General features: G+C 37.4%; 1 pseudogene across 1 annotated transcript; it reads left to right on the top strand.

The window, feature by feature from the left end:
• The first annotated feature begins 792 nt into the window (after positions 1-792).
• Positions 793-17,318, top strand: LOC308413706 (vomeronasal type-1 receptor 4-like; annotated as a pseudogene). The gene is made up of 2 exons: positions 793-912; positions 16,222-17,318. The product of its transcript is annotated as a vomeronasal type-1 receptor 4-like (transcript).
• Positions 17,319-17,901: the final 583 nt, after the last annotated feature.

The following is a 17,901-nucleotide window of genomic DNA, read 5'->3' on the forward strand; positions in this document are numbered from 1 at the left end:
AACTAAAACCTGATTTGGCCTGACAAGATAGGCCCATTTATGCAACAGTGGCACAAATATGGCAGAAATAACTAACCTCACTATGATATGCTTAAAGGAAGACTCAATAAAATGGAGTCTATAAATAGCATAGTGAGTGTAGCTGGAACCTGTGGCTAAATAGACCATAGTCTATAAAGAAGAATCTACTACTACTAATCTGTAAAATAATCGTTGTATTAAAATCATCTCCTCTAAGAGAATCCCTTGGTCCTGCAAAGGCTCAGTGCCCCAGTATAGGGGAATTTCAGGGTGGGGAAGCAGGAGGGGGTGAGTGGGTGAACACCCTCATAGAAGGATGGGATAGGGAATATGGAGGGAAGTCCAGGAAAGAAGATAACATTTGAAATGTAAATATAATGTAAATGCAAAATAAAAACAGTATAAAAATCCTCCATTTAATTCTTACACTGATATTTTGAAGGACACTAGTGACTAAAATGATCAGACACTCCAAATCATTATAAAGATGTTTTTTATATTCTTATTAAAGGTTATAGTAATTTTATATTTCTCATCAAGGATAAACAGAATCTGAAAACAATTGTATCATGGCTCATGACAAAAGGGCCTAAAGTAGGAAAACAAATAGAAATGTTGGCTGTGATATTAACTAGCCACCAACTAGGATTATGAGAAAACGTAATGCAGCCTTGTAAGCTTGTAAGTGAGGGTATAAAATGTGAGAAATCTACACACCAGGATTAGGATGCTTTGGGTGGCTCTAGAGTTAGAAAAGTTTCTGGAGGAAACATGAGAACTGTGGATATGTTGAAGTTGCTTCTTGTGAGCAAACAGTATGACAATCATATCGCTGCTGGAAATGACCAAGACCACAGAAAGCAAGACTTCTGGAAACGCCCAAAATGCTCTGTATGGTGATTGTTCTATATTATTACGACCTTGAAAAAAGAAACAGAATTAAAATTTTCTTTTAATGAATATATAGGGAAAATCATATTTACCATCATGTGTAGGACCAAGCAGAGTGAAATGAAGAAGCCCATGAGCCGTCAAATTTTGACTATGGCACCCTTCCAACAGGAATTCCAGGGGCTGATGGTGATAAACTGGAAGACACAAGACAGGTGGTGTTGGCAAACATGCTCCTGCCAAGTCTGAGAGTATATGAAATAAGTATCACTGAAGAATTGATTCCATTCAAAAGCTCCCATTATCTGTAGCTTTTTTTTTTTTTTTTTTTGGAGAACATGATCAGATAGTTGGCTGTGAACACATGTCTAAGAATCAAGTCTGTAGTCTTTAGTGTACCTTCATTGTAGTTAAGGAGTAGATAGTGGAAAAGAAGATAGAAGTTTCCCACAATTCCATGTGCACTCTGAAGTGAGAGCACTATTCCTATTGCCACGTTCCAGGACTCCATTTTATCATACCTCACTTTTCTGTTTAAATCATTAAATAAACAAACAACAAAACATATATTTCAGTTAAATTTTTCACTGAGTATTTGTAGGCTTGAATATGCGAGAGGAACACTTGAACACAAGATTGAAAAGCTATAGTCTGCAGTATAGCAAGACTGTTAAAGGGCAAATACTTTTATAATCATTAGTAACTTTCAGTGAGTTCTTAATATATTTTTGATATTAGCCATCTGTCAGATGTAGCATTTGTGAAGATCTTTCCCAATCTGCAAGCCCCCATTTTGTCCTATTGACAGTGCCATTTGTCTTGCAGAAGCATTTCAGTTTCCAAACCAAATAACCCAATTAAAAATGGGGTACAGAGATAAACAGAAAATTCTCAACACGGGTATCTCAAGTGGTCAAGAAGCACTTAAAGAAATTTTCAACATCCTAAGTCATTATGTAAATGCAAATAAAAATGACCCTGAGATTCTACCTACCACTGACCAGAATGGCGAAGATTAATAACTCAACAGACAACACGTGCTAATGAGAATGTGGATAAAGGGGAACAGCACTTCAGTTCTGGTCAGATTACAAACATGCACAACTACTCTGCAAATCAATATTCTGGCTACTTTGAAAATTGAAAATACTCCTATCTGAAGACCCAGCCCTTCCATTCCTTGACATATAACCCAAAAGATGCTCCACCACAACACAAGGTCACATGATCTAGTATGTTATCTGTAATACTCAGAAACTAGAAATAACCCAAATGTCCTTCAACCAAAGAACGGATGCAGAAAATGATTCATTTACACGATGGAATACTATTCAGCTATTAAAAACAAAGACATCATCTGCCACCCGGAACAACGGCTCGTAGAGGCTGAGCAACTGGTGGGTGGGACACCTGGGCTGCCAGGGAGCAGAGAGACCTCTGCAGAGTGCACACGGAAAGTGCACCCCCTGCCTTGCCCTGCCCTGCCCTGCCTCATCCAGCGACCAGGAACTGAAATTTGGAAATTCTGTTTCCACCCGGTGGCGACTTCAGGACGCAGAGCAAAGCCTGGCCCATCTGCCACCCGGAACGGTGGCTCGTAGAGGCTGAGCAACTGGTGGGTGGGACACCTGGGCTGCCAGGGAGCAGAGAGACCTCTGCAGAGTGCACACGGAAAGTGCACCCCCTGCCTTGCCCTGCCCTGCCCTGTCTGATCCAGCGACCAGGAACAGAACTTTGGAACTTCTGTTCCCACCCGGCGACTCTGAGGCATAGAACAGGGCTCGACCCATCTGCCACCTGAACCAGTGGAGATCCACAGACACAGACCAGATACAAGGGAAAGGCAAGAACATATCACTGACAACAAAATGGCAAGAGGAAAGTGAAAGAGTATATCCCAAGGAAACCAAGACAACCTGGCAACACCAGAACCCAGCTCTCCCATAACAGCAAACATCGGAATGCCAAACACTCCAGAATAGGAAGACACAGACCTGAAATCATACCTCAAGATGCTGATAGAGTTACTGAAACAAGAAAGGGAGGAAAAGCAAAAAGATTCAGAAGCTTTTAAAGAGGAAACAAGAAAAACACTCAAAGAACTCAAAGAACTAGAGGAAAACAGAACCAAAGAGATGAAGGAATGGAAGAGGGAATTTAAAATGGATATTGACACAATAAAGAAAACACAAAAAGAGATAACCCTAGAGTCAGAACACCAAAAAAAAAAAAAAAAAAAAAAAAAAAGAAATCAGGAGTCACAGAAGCAAGCATTTCCAATAGATTACAAGAGATCGAAGAGAGAATCTCGGGGACAGAAGACAACATTGTAAACATAGACAAAACAGCCAGAGAAGATGCAAAAAACAAAAAGTTCCTAACCCAAAAGCGTGAGAAAATTTACTTCAATTGTAACCATTTAATGACTGTTTTCTGCGGCTCCTTCAGATTTCAAGACCTTTTATGAGCTTTTCTATTTTTTAAAGATATTTTATTAAATATTTTATGTATTTACATATCAAATGTTATCTCCTTTCCCCCCCTTCTCCCTTCTCCCCTCCTTCTGCTCTTGCTTCCATGAAGATGCTCCCACTCCCAACCACCCACTCCCACCTGGTTGCCCTGGCATTCCCCTACACTGGGGAAATGAGCCTTCCATTTTCTGTATTATAGATGTCCTTTACATTGTCTATGTGAAAAAAGATTTACACCTCTAGTGGTTCTCTCTGAAGTTTAAATTAACAAAAAGTGGTAGATGTTATACAAATTGTGATTGTTTCTCATATATAACTGGTGCTTGACTCCTGTATAAGGTTATTACTGGTTTATCTTTCAGGCATATGATTGATAGAATTGTAATTTGTATGTAGCAGCCTATGTCTGTTAATGGTAGATGAACAAGTGGATCACCATGTTTTTTTTAGTTTATCTGAAGGCCTGTACTTTTATGCTGGATGAGACTCAATCTCTCATGTTTTACTATTATTGCCAATAAAAGTCTTTATGAAATATTATTTTTGCTCATACTTTTTTCCCATTAGTACGATAGGTAAGGACAAGTGAGTTGCCAGGAAACATAAAAATCTAGATCATCCATCCAAATTAGTAGCAGCAAGAACGAAAGAGCTACTGTGTACATCTACATAGCTAAAGTGGTAATGGAGGATAAAGTGAAAAGCTATGTTACAGTAATAGAACACTGAAACTCTTCAAAGAGTCATGGATTAATGCCTAGATTCTACTTCCTGAAATCCTGCCCTGACTCATAATCAGGTATACCATTGTGTCTCACCTCTAACATTACTGAAAACTTTAAAAAATGGTATAAATTTTTTAGCGCGGGTCCAAAATAAGAGTCTGGGGAGGGGACATTAAACACGTAACCTGTATCCATAAAGAAATAAGGATTGTTGAGAGATGGTATTATTTTAGAAAGATGAAAAAAAGAACAGGAAAATAAAAGAAGATTTCAAAGACAGAGAGTATGTATGAGTTTGAAGGGATTGGGAGAGATTTCAGGGGCAATTGAGCCATGCATCAGATATCAGTACTCAGAGTTGAGAAATTGGTATTAAAGTCAGGAAAATTTTAATATGCCTAATTATTGTGTACTGTAGAATTATACACTGTTATGTCAAGCATACAATTGGAAAAAAGGGAGGTATTTCAACTGAGGAAGACACACGACAAGCAGAAAGCAACTATTATAGTAATTAATTTGGTTGTGTGGAGGAAGATGCCAGGTTGGATTGTGTATCATAGACAAGGTTTATGTCAGGGATGATGAGTGTGTCTGAATTCCTAAATATGACAGGTGTTGGGAAATGGAGGACTGGACAGATTGCTTTGGTCACAACATCTGACTTAAGATCATGAATCATTTGCCAACTCTGATAACCATGTCTACTGGGCAGAAGCATCATCAAGAACTAGTGATGTAAAATCTAGGAGAAGCTCCAGAGCCTCTAGCTTAACTACTTCCTCTCCAAAGATAGAGTGGTAAATATTGAAATCTCAAGGATTTTATAAGATACCTAATTGTTTAGGTTATACTGTGAACAACATTCAAGAGAGTAGTATTGTCCAGGTGAATGAGTCACATAAACACAGCACTAATTCAATTGTGCCCGAGCAGTTGGAGACCATGATATTCACAGATGAACAAGCCTATGTACACAGAATACTTACAGTCCTGTAGTTTTCCCCAGTGACTATTTTTATTCCTGTCTTTAAAAAAAATTCATTTGAAAGCCATACAGAACTCATCATAATGATGGACTTCTGAAAGATAATGTCATATATATATGGTGCTATCCTATCTCTTTGACCTCAGAGGATAATACTGAATCAATAGCCACCTGGCTGTTGACACTTTATGCATAAATCCTGATGTAAAATCTCAGTAGCAACTTTCCAAGACACTCATGCATGTTTTGCTGCTATCTTTTTTCCAGAAGGATCTTTCATATTGCGTAAGGCCATTCTCCATTCAGTGGTTTTCATGCTATAGACCATTGTTCAACATGGTAGTCAGCAAAATTTGAAATGGTTTAAAATTTATCTTCAAGAAGTATTTGTAATAAAATTTATTCAGAGATATATTTTATTCATTATTCCCCTTATCTCTGACTTTTTCCTTCTTGTAACATTATACTATAAAGAACACAATGTTTCATCTGAAGTTTAAATCATTAGTGTTTTTCTCTTAGGTTGGGCGACTGTGAAATCTTCAGTGAATGACAATGTATAAGACAGGCAAAGACACAGATTCTGATGAAATCTTCTGGAGTCTATGAATGTGGAATTTCCCATAACTGAAACTTAAACTTCTGGCTCTTTCCACACACCCACTTTCCTTATCAAGCTGTAATATAATATGCCTTATTGTTCTCCAGTGCCCTCTCTTGTGAGAATTTTGAATGTCTCCAAGGATTCTGTGTCGTTAGCTGAGGACATTGCTTGTGATATTATAACATTATATACAACTTTGTGTTTCTATAGGTGCCCTTCTGTCATGATTGTAAAGCAGTTCTTCTTTCCTTCAGGTAGTTTTTGTTGTTGCTGTTGTTTTTAAATCATAGTTCTTCCAGGGAGATGTGAGTACATGTTTAGTGTTCTTTGATTGGAAACAAATGGCAAATCAAAGCAAGGATGCCACTTAAAGCAAACTTGATAAACCAAGCAATTTTATTCTTAAAGAAATATTGATGTGGGGTTACTCATAGGGAAAAATGATTCAAAGACATAGGTATCACTAAAACCTACCCCATTTTGTGACTAGATTCTACACCATAAAGATAACATAATGTTAACATTTTGATAAGTAAATACAGTACTACTACAATGACTCCTATGAACTTACTACTAAAACCATAGTTCATATTATATCTTAATTTTTCTCAGGTGAGTTTCATTAAATAGGCAGTAACAGAGCGACCCTCCCCAATTGATGAATGATGAAAGAAAAGAAAGTAACATAAAGTACTAGATGTAAATGACACACACACACACACACACACACACACACACATTAAATAACTATTTGGGGCTCACTGAACTTCTCTAAAATGTGACTGGAATGAATAAGAGACAGAGGTAGTTGATGACATTAAGGAAAAAAGTTTTCTAGAAATAACTGGGCAAATTCATGTGTAAATGTGACAGCTTAATGAAGGCTTATGCAAGTCCAAGATTAAAACAATACCAAAATAGATGGGAAAAAGTGGGAAAAAATTAGAAATCTAGCAGAGGAGCTATTAGCATTTGATAGCTGTTGGGGAGGCAGTGCCAGATTGTTTATGTAGTGACACCAGAATAAGCCCCCTATTTGTTCTTGGAATTGTTCATGCTGAAGTTTTTTTTCTACCAACATATCTCTGCGTTATGTATTTCAATGCAAGTTGTTTCTATGAGTTAGCTCATTGGTAGATCAAGGACAAGAAATTTTAATTCACAGAGTATAAGTTATTTTGTAAAATCTTGTTTCATCATTCTTTGGTTTATTTTAATCAAGATACCTTTCCTGTGATAAGTTGGAATGATAAGTATAATTTTCTGTTTCCAAATTATTCTAGTGAATTATTGAATCTTTGGGCAATCTTGGAGGTAAGGGCAGAAAGGATGAAATGTGATCCTTCTTCAGAATCTAGCTCACTAATTCTCTATTCACTTTAACCTTTCAACATTGTAGCGCTTAGTGCATAGACAGTGCATTTTAATCTTTTAGATTTTAAGTTTATTCACTAATTTCTAAATAATGAATGTTCACTGTTTTTGTAAGAAGAAACAACTATAATTTTCTCAGTGTTAAAAATTAAAATGTAACCTTTTATCCCACATTAGTGCTGGCACCATTAGAGCCACATGGAAGTACAGAACCTGCTGCTCTGTCATGCGGTCTGCAAGTCACATGGTTTCTTGTTACCACCTCTCCACAGGGTCCCCTGGGTGGGTAGTTGCCACACCTGGCAAACATTCAACTTGCTCTGCAGGTCTATGCAGGCAACAGAGCTGGATCCGCACGCTCCAGCTGCCTCTCAGCCAATGTTTTCACACACTGTCCTCCTCAGCCTGGTAAAGCCATGACTCTACAATCAATAATTATAGATTAAATTTATATGTTAAATTCTCAATCCACAATGAATCCAAGCAATAAATCTACTACCAATTAATAAAGATATAAGCTGCCCACCTACACAAGATAAAACCAGTTTAGTTCACCTTGACTTAAACCATCCTCCTCAGCCACCTTCATCTGATTCTCTTCTTTCTCCTCTCCTGTCTTACCAAAACTTTGTCTCCCACCTTACTCTATACTTTCCAATCATATATTTATGCACATATATTTACATATATGTACACACATATATTTACATATATGTAACAACAATTATTTTTAAAAAGCCATGAGTATTAAACTGAGCAAGAAAAGTTATTGTGGAAAGACAGAATGGAAGGGGAAAATGATGTAATTATATTATAATTAAAAGAATAAAAATATGTTTTAAAAGATTGCATGACAACACGTTGGTTATGTGTTTTAGGTGAGTTCTGAAGATTGAATATGCATCCTCCAACTGTGATAAAAGCAGTTTAAAAATTAATCTTCCTGTTCACCTCAGTAATAATCTATGCCACCATTTTATTTCACAAGTTATTTTTCATATTTCATAGCTGATTATGAGTTCTGAACTCATAATAACAATACGGTGTTATTCTTCATTTGAGATATGTCCCTGTGTTGTCACCATAAAATTATAAAATATTTTGATGTAAAAATATTGGGTGTATCTCAGCTTATCTGATTCAACATTCACATAGGCAGTTTCATCTGATTTAGATGGTACAAATCTGTATTTTTATATTATGTGAATTTTGGATGCAGTAGAAATAAATTTACTATCAGTTGAACATTTCAAAATGTAGCTAACGTAGCATCATTGAGCAGAAAATTGTGTGACTGTTTGTGCAAGTAGCCTGTCCATATTCTCATTTCAAGTCACCAAACTGCTTCAATACATTGTGCATTCCTGCAAAAACATACTGTGGTTGTGGGGAAAAAAAAGACAGGTATTGGAAAGTGGCAAGAATGACTTACAGATTTGGAAATGAAATTGGTATAAATGATTCAAGTAAAAATGAAATCATAGATATTTTCTCCCCATATTATTTAATGCTGCTTTCCACTAAATGATGGCTAAGGTCCTGATCATTTTTTTCCATTCATTAATTAATTTATTCACTCTGCATGCCAATAGCAGCTTCCCCCAGGCCCTGTAGCCCCTAGTCCAATTCCCTTCTCTTTTCCTCTGAAATGGATAAGACCACACTTGGTATCAACCCACTCTGGCAAAGTCAAGTCATGTAGGTCTAGGTGTATCTTTTCCTCATAGAGGCAAGACAAAGTGGCCCAGTTAGGGGAATGGGATCCATATGAAAGCAACAGATTCAGAAACAGCCTCCTTTCCAGTTGTTGGGGGACTTACATGAAGACCAAGCTGCCCATCTACTACTTGTCTTCAGAAGGCATAGGTACAGCCCAGGTTTTCTCCTTGGTGTATGGTTCAGTCTCTAGGAGGCGCCAATGTACAGGTTCTTTGACTCTGTTGGCTTCCTAGGGAGTCCCTATCCTTTTTTGGGTCCTCTTCCTTCTAATGTTTGGCTCTGTGTGTCTTCACCTATTTTCATTGCTTGCAGAGACTCTCAGAGAAAAGTTATGCTAGGCTCTTGTCTTCAAATATGAATATGATCAATAGTGTCAGGGATAGCTTCTTGCCCACAGGATGGGACTCAACTTTGGCCAGTCATTGGTCGGCTGTTCCCTCAGTTCCTCCTTCATCTTTGTTCCTGCACATCTTGGAGGCAGGATACATTTTGGGTTGAAGCTTTTTGGTTGCGTTGGTGTACTTATTCCTCCACCAGGAGTTCTGTCTGGTTACAGCAGGTGGCTTCTTCATTTCCCACCACTAGGAGTCTCAGCCAGAATTACATGGAGGTGTCCTCATCCTATGTATCTGACGTATCTTAGAGATTCTCCTGCCTGCCACTGATTTTTGTTTTCTCCTCACCATTCCTACATGTGATCCCTCTGCCCTGTTCTCCTCCCCAGTTCTGTCCCTCCCTCTCTCTCCTTCTGATATCAGTTTTATTTCTCCTTTTGAGGAGGAGTAAAATACCCTTCCTTGGACCCTACTTGTTAATTGACTTCTTTGGTTCTTTGGTTTGTAGCATGGTTATCCTGTACTTTATGGTTAATATCCTGCGTATAAGTAAGTATACACCATGCATGTCCTTTTGAGTCTGGGTTATCTCACAACAATATTATTTTTGCTAGGTCAAGGTGTGATTTATTGTGGATATTTGTCAACAACTTGTCAGTTTCTAGCATCAATATTTTGTGACTCTGATTCTCCTGTTACTTCTTTAAGGAGCACCCTCATCCCTTTTTTTTCCTGTGAAAATGAATTTTCTGTTTTATCTTTCCTGCTAAAAATTTAGTCCCAATGTTAGTCCCATTGTTGCTTATGTTTCTGAATTAAGAAGGTTCATCTTCTCCATTGTATGACTGCCAAGCCTTCAGAGTTTTGAGTACGAGATGATACGATGACAACATCCGGATGACTTTCGAGGACCTTATATCTCTGCTGTTGCTTACCAATTCCAAATTCTATCTGGTTTTGCTGTCAGGAACCTTGACACCATCTGCAAAACTTATAGTAAAGCTGTTTTTGTTCTAAAGAAAGTGAAAATAACAAGCTGAAGCTTGCTAAAGAAATGACAGACTTGTGCATCATCTAGAAGAATGGAGCAGGTGTGTGTTAGGGCATGCTCATGCTGTAGGTGAACTTAGAGCACATCTGCAGAGAAGACCTGTGTACTGTGCATACTGCTCCATTTCTTTCCTGAGCAGGGAAGGCCATGAGTTCAGGGATCTCTCATAATGTGGTACTTCTTAGGTCTCAATTCAACTTTTTTGTTATATTCATTTGTTGTGCACTGTGTACATGTTTATGAATGTGCATGCATGTTACAGAGAGCATGTGGAACACAGGGTAGTTTACAGAAGTGAATCCTCATCTGCAGTCTAGATCCTGGCATGGTAGCAAACACCTTTACCTTGGAGCTATCTCTCTAGTCCCAGTATGACTTGATGATGAGTTTCTGTCTGTGCATAATGAAGCTTTTAATTTTTTTTGTACAACTGGGGTCAATGCATTTTCCTTATATATGGTGCTTGTAAAAGTTGTGTTCTTGTCTTCTTTCTACTAACCAAAAGTTTATTTGTGCAGAAAAATAATAGTTAAAATTTATGGGGTTAAATATCTTATACAGTCTGACATCTTCTGCAGATATTAACTCTTCTAATTCTTACAATTAGAATTTTAGAAGACAAGTATTGCACTATCTTACAGATGAGAAGGCTTAGCCTTGTCTAGGCTATCATTATAGGAAGTGATAGAGCAAGTGTTTGCCATAAACATTGACGAATAGATGACACTTAATCATTGAACTAAGGGAGATCTTTACATATATTGCTGACTGAAGTTTAACCTGCTCTTGAGAATTATGTGCTGTCCACCCTCCATTTTCTGCATAAGGGCTCCACTCTCTTCTCCAGTTTGGAAAGCTCACCTTCTATGCCCCTATCTCTAGACTGGGTTTTGTCTTACAGTGAGCTTTGTCATATAGGAAGCAACAGGCACAGATGAGAGGCTGAGTATTTACTGACTGTAGGCTGTCCTTAGTCACTATTGTCTGACTTCTTCCACAGCCCTAGTCTCTTCAAGGCTAGTCTTCTACTAGACTTTTAGCCTGCGCAAATCTTGATACTTCATTGGCTGGGGGCTTCCATTGGAAATACTTCTTTCATTAAAAAGTAATACATTGACTCTATTTTCTGTTTTTGTAAGAATAAAAAGCTCTAACGTGCAAGTTTCTAAGATTGCATGTGGTTTTCCAGACTGTTTTTCACAGTTAAAAAGTAACTATATTCTGTTCAGTTTCTGCTTCCATGATCTGTCCATTGATGAGAGTCGGTTATTGAAGTCTCCCACTATTACTGTGTGTGGTGCAATGTATTTTTTGAGCTTTAGTAGGGTTTCTTTTATGAATATGGGTGTTCTTGTGTTTGGAGCATAGATGCTTAGGATTGAGAATTCATCCTGATAAAATTATCCTGCAATGAGTAAAAAGTGTCCTTCCTCATCTTTTTTGATAACTTTTGGTTGAAAATATACTTTATTCAATATTAGAATGTCTACTCCAGCTTGTTTCTTGGAACGTTTTGCTTGGAAGGTTTTTTCCCAGCCTTTTACTCTGAGGTAGCGTCTGTATTTGTCTCTGAGATGAGTTTCCTGTATGCAGCAAAATGCTGGATCATATTTATGTATCCAGTCTGATAGTCTATGTCTCTTTATTGGGGAATTGAGTCCAGTGATGTTAAGAAAAATTATGGAATAGTGATTTTTGTTTTCCCCTTATTTTTTTGTTAGTTAGACTTATGTTTGTGTGCTTTTCTTCTTTTGTTTTCTGTGTGATGATGATGACGATGATGATGATGATGATGATGATGATGATTATTTATTTATTTATTTTTGCTTTTCCTAGGGTGTAGATTTTTCATTTATCATCCTTTGTAGGGCTGGATTTGTGGACAGATATTGTGTAAATTTTGTTTTGTCCTGGAATATCTTGGTCTCTTCATCGATGGTAATTGAGAGTTTTGCTGAATATAGTAACCTGGGTTGACATTTGTGTTCTCTTAGGGTCTGTATGATATCTGTCCAGGAACTTCTAGCTTTCATGGTCTCTGTTGACAAGTTGGGTATAATTCTGATTGGTCTGCCTTTATATGTTACATGTCCTTTTTTCCTTACTGCTTTTAGTATTCTTTCTTTGTTTTGAACACTTGGTGTTATGTGTTGGGAAGAATTTCTTTTCTGGTCCAACCTATTTGAAGTTCTGTAGGCTTCTTTTATGCTCATGGTCATCTCATTCTTAAGGGTAGGAAAATTTTCTTCTATGATTTTTTGAATGTGTTTACTGTGCCTTTTAGTGGATATTATTCACCCTCTTCTATTCCTGTTATCCCTAGGTTTGGTCTTCTCATTGTGTCCTGAATCTCCAGGACATTTTGGGTTAGGAGTATTTTCACTTTTGCATCTTCTCTGACTGTTTTTTCTATGTTTTCTATGTTGTACTCGGTCCCTGAGATTCTCTTTCCATCTCTTGTAGTCTGTTGGTGATGCTTGCATCTGTAACTCCTGATTTCTCTTTTAGGTTTTCTATCTCCAGGGTTGTCTCTTTTTCTGTTTTCTTTATTGTTTCTATTTCCGTTTTCAATTCATTTTCCTGTTTGATTGTGTTTTCCTCTAGTTCTTTGAGTGATTTTTGTGTTTTTTTTTTTAAGAGCTTCTATTTATGAGTGTTCTCCTGTATTTGTTTAAGGGAGTTAGTCACACACTTCTCCAAGACCTCCATCATGATCGTGAAGTATGATTTTAAGTCTGAGTCTTGTTTTTCTGCTTGCTGTGGTGGGAGAGCTGGATTCTGATGTTGGCAGGTTGTCTTTGTTTCCATTGCTTAAGTTCTTTTGTTTTTCTCTTGCCATCTTTTTATCTGTGATTATATGTGATCTTGTTGTCAGTGACTGGTACCTGTCTCTCTTGTAGATCTGAGGGCCCGTGGAGTCAGGAAGAAAATTGCTTTTGAGTGTTCAGCTTTTTTGTGGGCAAGTAGTGAGTTCTGGTGGCAGTAACTCAGCTCTGTCTTTGTGGGCTCAGCTGTGGGATCTCTTGTGAGGCTGTTCTGGGAGCTCAGCCCTCTCCCCACAGGTCCTGAGTATTACTGGTGGGGACCTGGCTCTTTCTGTAGGCCAAAAAGGACCCTTTTCCAGAGAGTGCAGTACTTTCTGCTCTCTGAGAATTCCTGATGTCCATTCCCTGGGCCTATGTGTCAGGATCACCTCTGGTCCAGGTGTAAAAGAGCCTGTGAAGCTGATCTTTGAGCACTGTCTTTCCTGGGCAGAACCCCGTTCCCTCTAACAAAGGCCTGGGCCTTACTGTGGGCCAGAAAGGAAGCTTTTCCACAAGCACCACCAAGCACCATCTGGGCTCTGGGTACTCACTGTGCAAACTCACCAGGCCTGTGCCCCGGGTTTTCTGCTGGTCCAGGTGGCAAAGCGCCTGTGTGTCTAGTCTGCAAGCCCAGCCTTTTCCACAATGATATTTTCTAGTTCCATCCATTTGCCTATAAATGTCATCATGTCCTTTTTTTAATATCCAAGTAGTATTTCACTGTGTAAATTCACCACATTATGTTGCATTCTTAAACACTGTTAGCATTCTACTTAGAAATCACTAATTTTTTGGTATTTTCAATATTATGACAGACATTAGGTTGGGATGTCTTTCAGTAACTATGATTATTTTTTTCTCTCTTCACAGATATGCCATGAAAGAGTCTTATGAAGCAACCTCCTGAGCATGTTTCCAGTGACCTCTGTAAGCCAAGTACTCTAGGTAGGTGGAATATAAGTAGGTCTAATACATGCTGAGCTTCCAAATTCTTTTTATAAAATGCTGTATATTTTTGGATGTTTTAATAGTATGAAGGAACACACAAGCATCATAAATTATCACAAAACTCAGGACACAGTTCAAAAGAATGTCATAATAAGCTCACAATATGCATGGCATGAATATTCAAGTATTTCTTCCCAATATCTAGCTGTTTCTGCTGTCCATTCTATAAAGTTCCTCTCTTTCTTATGAGTCACCTTTAAGCAACATTTCTAAAATTTTCATCCTGTTTTATTTTAATAGATAAAACATTCTATTGGAGTGCACAATTAGTGATTATTTTTGGATTGCTATACATAGGCTGTGGTATTGGGATTTTAGAATGGTCTAAACCACATACAGATATTATTTAGCATGAGATACTACCTGAACTTGTCTACATCAAAACATAAAGAAACTTGACAACTATATTTAGTACAATTCTCTGTCATTAAATCAATACTCTTCTCTGTGGAGTTATGATTTGGTGTGTGACTATGAGGATATATAGTTGCATATCTTTGTTATTTTAAGAGATTTAATCAGTGTAGACCTATGCTGTCTTCTATATAAATGCAATGTAATTATTCATATTCTCCTGGGTAGTTTTTTGATTCCTTAATTTGTTGTGTGATTGGGTTGGTTTTTCATTTGCATTATTACAGAGAATCTTGGTGTGTATCAGCTGGTACAATTCACCTCTAATGTCCATGTGAGAATATCTCTGATTAGAAGTTAGTGTTTGCAAATTGTTATTTTTGTCTTTGCCCTGTTGTTTTGAGTCACTTGTTTCCATTCTATTGCCATTTGGTAAGAGATAGGATAGAGTAGCTCGTGCTCCACAATATGACTTCAATAAGCAACCATGCATGTGTCATTATGTATGGATTTTTGTGACATTTAATGAGAGCTGTTTCTCAGTGTAGCATGTTCCATTCTTTTCCTCTTTAAGGGCTCCTACTTTTTAATGTTTGTTCTCCTGTACTTTTTTTTTTTTTTTTTTTTTTTGTATTTTTCTCGCAAGTATATTTAAGTAATACCTGCCCCTTATATAACCTAGAATTTATTTATTTTATTTATTTTTTATATTAAAAAACAAAGATAAATGTACAAATTTTCAGCATTTTTGCATAAAAGTATACGAATACATTTTTTAAGGTTGTAATCAAGTATTTGTGGGTACATATACATACACATATGTATATATGTAACAATAATATAAAAAAAGAGGCTATTAATTTGAGGGGATAGGAGAGAAACTAGGAGGGGCTGTAGGGTCTCCTGTACTTCTTAAAGTAGTTATTCATGTGCTTCTCGAAGACCACCACCATCATCATGAAGTATGGTTTTAAGTCCACATCTTGTTTTTCTGGTATGTTGGGATATCCACTAATTGCTATGGTGGGAGAACTGGGTTCTGATTTTGCCAGGTTGTCTTGTTTTCCATTGCTTAGGTTCTTGCATTTGCCTCTTACCATCTTGTTATCTGTGATATTAGGTGATCGTGTTGTCTCTGACTAGATCTTGCCTTTCCTGTGGGTCTGAGGGTCTGTGGGCTCAGGATTGAGATTGCTCCTGGGTGTTCGGCTCTTGCAGGCAGGCAGTGAGTTCTGATTGCGGTGATGTGACTCTGTTTCTGGGCCAGAACAGATCCATTCCCAGTCAGCACTGCACTACCTGAGCTCCAAGAGTTCCCGGTAGTCTCTTCCCAGGCAGTCAGTGTGGGGGAAAGTGGGGGCTCACCCGTGGGCTCACCTATGGCCTCAGGTGAGAGAGCGCTTCTGAGACTCTTGAGTGCTCAGCAGTTTGTGAGCAGGCCCTGAGTCCTGATGGTGGTGAGACCATGCTCTGTCTCCCCAATTTTTCATATGACCGTGTGATTACAGTCTTCCACCTCTTATAATGAATTGTTTTGCTAATAGTTTATATTTATGCTGTTATACAACATGTATAGTTTTATGACTTCAGTGTCACATGAGGACTGTATGAATTTTGATCATGTTGAACTGGTGGCAAAAGTCTATGTTTTTCCATTATGATTTGTAAACTGCAGTTCATTCTGGATTGTAGAAGTGAACATTTATTCCACTTGGACTCACTAGCCATTGCATTTCACAGGATGGAAAGTCATTATTCTAAATGCTAACATTGCAATAGTAGAAGTTCTGTCCATAAATATCTGCATTTAGATTTTAACAATTTCAGTGACATTTATTAGTGATGATGATAAAATATTTTACTTGAAACACAGTTTTGTTATGTTGCCCACTGTGACTTGGAAAGAGGTGGTACTGTGATTCTTGCACATACAGGTCCCAACTTAGAAAACTTTCTTCAATACATAGTTTCACAGATGTGATTATTGGCATCATTTAGAGGCGAGTTGCTGAATGACCTAATGGAGTCCAGGAACAGGGCGATAATAATAGAACTCTCACTTCAGAGTACACTTGGTATTCTAGACAATTTCTCTCTTCTTTTCTACTATGTAATCCTTTACTACAATGAACACACATTACAGATCACATCTAACTCTTTGTTGATCATCTCGAAAGGACTCCCCCAGATAATGGGAGCTTTTGGGTAAAACCAGTTATTCAATGATGTTCAGTACAACTTATTTTATATGTTCAAAGACTTGGCAGAAACATATCTATCATCATCACTTGTCTCTTATGTGTCTTCTAGGCAATCACCATCAGCCCCAGAAACCCCCACTTGAAGAAATATCAAGTCAAATCAACAAAGTTTATGAGCTTGTCCATTTCTTTCTTCTGGATCTTGTTTACACTAGTAAATATGTTTTCCCCTGTGTATACATCTACCATGATGAATAGCAAAAACAAGACACAAAAGAGAGATTCCAAATTCTGCCATTCTCTAGGCCATAACAAAATAGTAGACTTACTCTATACAACATTTTGTATGTTTTCTGAGGTTGTACTTTCTCTGCTCATTGTATGTTCTAGCACCTTCATAATTGTAATACTTCATGTGCACAAGAAGAAGGTTCAACACATCCTCTGTACTCATACTTCTTCAAGAAGATTCTCTGAAAACAGAGCCAACAAGACCATCTTGATTCTTGTTTGCACCTTTCTAGCATTTTATACTCTCTCTTCAGTTTTATACGGTTATATTGCTCTTTCACATGATCCCTGTTGGTGGATAATGAACACCACAGCCATCATTTCTATCTGTTTTCCTACTTTAGGCCAATTTGTGATGAGTCATGATTTCACTGTTTCCAGATACTGCTTTAGTTGGATTAAAAAATATAGAAAAAAGCATGATATCATAATAAAACCATACATTGAAGTTGTTTTTATTTTAAAGATGAAAATCTAATTATGGGTTACTGTGTCAGTCAAAATACGTGTCATAATGAAATGATATATGGTGAGATCTTATCCATTTTATTATCATTTCATACAGAATAGTGCTATATTCACCCTTATAGCTTATAACCCAAGTAAGTCTAATGTGGTTGGTTATTTGTGTTATATTTTACACACTATATTGCTTTATTGGGCCCAATTTTTAAATTGTTGTTCACCAGGTTTAAAATTGGACTTTTTTCCCTTCAGTAGACTGTAACAACTACCAGCAATATGAAAGCTAACAAATTCTGACAACTGTAACTGCTTTATTTCTTCATGCTTTATTAGTCTAGTATTTTGTATATATATATATATATATATATATATATATATATATATATATATTACTGTATGATATTATGCACAAAACCTGTGCCAGCTGACATCAGATACTCTTCCAGCACTGAGGAAAGAGGAAGATAGGCATGAATTTTCAATACTTCCTGAAATGCTAGTAGCATTGGATAGCTGCAGGTAAACAAATTCATTTTGCTGTAGTGGTGTGACTATGTGTTAAACTGAGCACATTCAGTGGCAGGCATTACACACAA

This window comes from Micromys minutus (genome assembly GCF_963924665.1).
Source record: "Micromys minutus genome assembly, chromosome: 32".
Classification (NCBI taxonomy): Eukaryota; Metazoa; Chordata; class Mammalia; order Rodentia; family Muridae; genus Micromys; species Micromys minutus.